General features: G+C 62.3%; 1 long non-coding RNA gene across 1 annotated transcript; it reads right to left on the bottom strand.

The window, feature by feature from the left end:
• Window positions 1–1,512: 1,512 nt before the first annotated feature.
• On the bottom strand, window positions 1,513–3,816 carry LOC105854479. Its single transcript, XR_001146165.1, has 3 exons — window positions 3,658–3,816; window positions 2,978–3,277; window positions 1,513–2,462 (listed from the first exon to the last, which is right to left on the bottom strand). It is a non-coding gene; the product is annotated as an uncharacterized LOC105854479 (long non-coding RNA).
• Window positions 3,817–3,822: the final 6 nt, after the last annotated feature.

The following is a 3,822-nucleotide window of genomic DNA, read 5'->3' as shown; positions in this document are numbered from 1 at the left end:
GGACCCCGCAGCCCTTGGGGAGCCTGGGCTGAGCTGGGGGGAGGTGAACTTGCCAGCAGGAAGCAGAGCAGGGGCCAAGGGTGGGCATGGGCTGGCAAGGCTCGGGAGACCCCCGAGGGTGCAGCAGAGTGAGGGGGGTGGGGCCGGGGGCCCTGGCCCTGAAGGCAGGTGCTGAGCTGAGCCTAGAAATTTGTGGGAGGCCACTGGTGGTTTTAAGCTGCAGAGTGACACATCAGGTCAGATGTTGTCGACGAGGCAGTTTGCACTTACTGGCCGAAAGCCAGACCCGACCTTCGGCAGCGAGTCAGCCTGGCGGGTGGTCTGTGAAGCGGGGTTACAGGCGAGCCTCACACTCGGTGCCTCACAAGACTGACTTTGCAAACACTCGTTGAAAGATGGCCCCAGTGCCATCTTTCCCAAAGCAGGTGCCTGGTTTGTGGCTGTCAATGGTCATGGAGGCGTGGGCGTCATCTCTTAGAGGATGCTGCTGCGTGCGGGGGCTGGGGGGCGCTGGGGGTGGCGGTGCCCAGGGAGGTGGCGGCCCAGCGGGCTGCAGTCCAGGGTGCGCGTAACTTCTGTGCACTGGGAAGCCAAACGTGCATGTGACTCACTTTATTGCGACCTCCAGGGGTGCCTGGGTTGTATGTATGTCCCGCTAAAGGAGGTTCGCTACTCAGGGTGCCGTCTGCCAAGTGCAGACGGGATTGCAGGGGACCCCTCCGTGGAGCGGGATCCCTGGACTGGCTGCCTGCGAATGGCAAATGGGCCCCAGCAGGGTTGGGGCTCCGGAGTGGGTGGGGAGTGGACCCGGCAAGACTGGCCCTATGTCCGCCTTTGTTAGGCGGCTCCTCGGCCATACTCAGAAACTCAGAATACGGGGCCCCCGATGGCAGGGCATAGTCGGCACTGTGAAGTTGTCACCAGCCGCTGCGGCCTGGGCTCAGTCCCCGGCCAGGGGGTGACCCCCAGGGTGCAGCAGACCCCTCCTGTCTCCCAGCTGCTCCCCTCAGCAGTGTGTTTCCATTGATCCGCCTGTTCTGCTCCCCACTCTGTCTCTGGGGAGCCTCTCAACCGCCCCCACCTCTGGCCTGTACTCTTGTATGCATAAATAAATCTTTAAAAAAAAACCCAACTCAGATCAAAAATGGGGGGGAGGAGTGCACGGGACTGTGGTGACGGCACAGGGTGATTTGGTGATGGGAAGCCCACGGGGATGACAACCGGGATGGGAAAAGGCACAAAATGATGTAAAATAAACTTATATATAAAAAAACCCGGGCCCTCCCTGGCGGCGCAGCGGGTTAAAGCGCAGCACTGAGAAGCTAAAGCCGCTTCCGCATGAGTTCGACCCCCGCCTGCCCCGGAGGTGACCACATGGCTGCCCCGGAGGTGACCACATGGCGCGGCAGACCTCTCCTGACCCGCCCGCTGCTCCCCTCAGCAGTGTACTTCGTTGATCTGCCTGTTCTGCTCCCCACTCTGTCTCTGGTGAAGCCTCTCGCCGCCCCTGAGCCTCTGGCCTGTACCCCAGTTCTGTATGTACAAATAAATAAATCTTTAAAAAAAAAAACAAAAACCCAACTCGGAGTACTCAACACCCTTTCCTCATCACCCACATAAGCATGGCCATTCTGTGGCTCTGTGTCCCCCCCTTTTTCTTTACTGTGCCAGCCAAGGCATCTGGCCTCACCCCCACCCGCCACCTCTGAGGGGTCCACATGGCGCTGGAGGCGACCGGCTCCTCTCATCCTGCCTTAGACTGGTCCCGAGTCCCTAGCAGCGCACCCCAGCGCAATGGCTTCCTTACCGGGGGCCCGGGAGGCGGGGAGGCTCTGGGCCCCTCCCCCGCCAGCGTCCCGCCTGCCCCAAGCCCCGCACTCCGCCCAAGCCCACCCGCACTCCCGCTCTCGGTCAACTCCGCTCCCAGCAGAATGAGCGTAGTTCTCTATCCAACTCAACATGCCCCACCTTGCAGAGATACCGCGGCAGAGAGAAGGGCAAGGGCCGGCTGTGGGTAAGGAGAGGCCCTTCTGGAAGCCGCGGCTGTGGTCTGGCGCGTCCTCTGTGCTTCCAGGCTTCTCTCAAGAAGAGGGCTCGCCTGGCCGGCCTGCAGACCGCCGCACCAAGCGGCTTAGGAACCGCTTCCTGATCCAGATGCCCTACCTGGGAATCAGACAGGTGGGCTGGCTGGAGACTCCAGGTAGAGGTTGAAAGCTCCGTGTCCAGGGGCAGGTAAATGAAGAGCAGGACAGGGGCGCTGGCCATCGGAGCAGGACGGGCGCTGGCCTTCGGAGCAGTGGCGACCCGGCACGCGGAGGTTCCGCGTCCCTCCTGGAGGGGGCGCTGGCGCCTCTAGAACTCTGGAGCTGCTCGCGCTTTTCTGACTGGCCAAGGCCGGGCATGTTTATGTGAAATCCTTCAACTGTTAAATGTTGGATCCAGTTCCAGTGGCCTCATCAATACTGCATGGGCCAAAGAAGAGGAATGTGCGGGTTAGTCGTGGCTAGAAACTTCAGGGCTAAGTGAAACCCCTTCACCCCAATTTTGTATAGCCACGAAGAACAAACTAGCCCAGCCGATACGGAGTGTAAAATGTTTCAAACGTGAATCCTTTAGAAAAACTGAAGGCTTAGTCTGGCGTTGGAATTGGGGCTGTGCGTGGGCTCCTTGGATGGGGCTCCCTGCTAGAGGTGTGCCGGGAAACGCAGGGGCGTCCACTGGCCCAGGCAGAAGCGCCCCGCTTCCTGGGTACCTGGAGGTAGCGCCCGTGGAACTGGGCTTGTCAATCCTTCCTGTGCTCTCTCTGACGCCCTGAGGCGTCTCCACGTATTAGGCAGTGACTCTAATTTGGGCCCCAGAAACGGCTTGCTGGTAGGGGGAGGCTTGCTGGGCTCCCGTCCCCCAAATCTGCTGCTCCCACCGAATCTGCCGTCCCTCCTTTTCGGGGAGCTGAGGCCCCGAGAAGAGACGGGCTTACCCAAAGTCAGAGTCAGCCGGGACGCCCCAGCAGCCCACCGCCGCCAGGGGGTAGCCGCTGACCACACACACGGAGCCCCAAGCCCTTCTGCTGCTGAGTCCAGCCGGGGTGGACTGCTGCCCCTCGCTGGCGCCGGGCCAGCTCTGGATGCCCTGACCTCGCAGGGCGAGAAACCAGCCGACTCCAGAGGACGCTGGGAACGGTCCTGGCACAGTCAAGCAGGAGGTGGGAGAAGGGACGCCACTTGGGTGTGGGCTGCTTTCCTTTCCAGCGGATTCCCAACATCCGGCCACCTCCATTCTAGAATTTTGCCAGAGAAGCAACAGCAGTGGAGAGGTTGTCACTGATGGAACGCACCGCATCCCCCCGCCTGGGAAGAAGCGTCCCCTAGCTCTGCTTGTGGGTCGGCTCTCCTTCACCTCAGTCGTGCCCAGCCGCCGCGTGCCAGGCCTGTGCCAGGCACCAGCAGGCCTCAGGCCAGCGACCCCGCCTGAAGGCAGCCTGGGGGCCCAGCGCCTCCCCCCACCCCAGCATCTCAGGGCTGTGCGGATCTGAACAGCCCGCCCTAGTGCTGGGGTCCGGCCTGCTCTCCGGGCCACCCCGCCGCCAGCCCTGGCTCCGGGTTTCAGGGCGAGCTCGGCTCTCTCTTCCCCAGAAATCGCCACTTGCTTGCGCCTGACCTTCGGCGTCTGCCTTTCGTCCCTTTAAGCCGGAGTCCAGCGAGCGTCCGAGGGGCTTGGGCGTCTCGGACGCCTCCTCCTCGCGTCCTGTGGCCGTTTCTGGTGTCCACGCGTCGTGCTTCGGGCAGGCGGACGCGGATGTTGGGCGATGGGGCGGCGCCCAGC

Source organism: Condylura cristata, unplaced genomic scaffold, assembly GCF_000260355.1.
Source record: "Condylura cristata isolate star-nosed mole 26May11 unplaced genomic scaffold, ConCri1.0 scaffold00042, whole genome shotgun sequence".
In the NCBI taxonomy this organism is placed as follows: Eukaryota; Metazoa; Chordata; class Mammalia; order Eulipotyphla; family Talpidae; genus Condylura; species Condylura cristata.
This window is presented reverse-complemented; position numbering and strand designations above follow the sequence as displayed.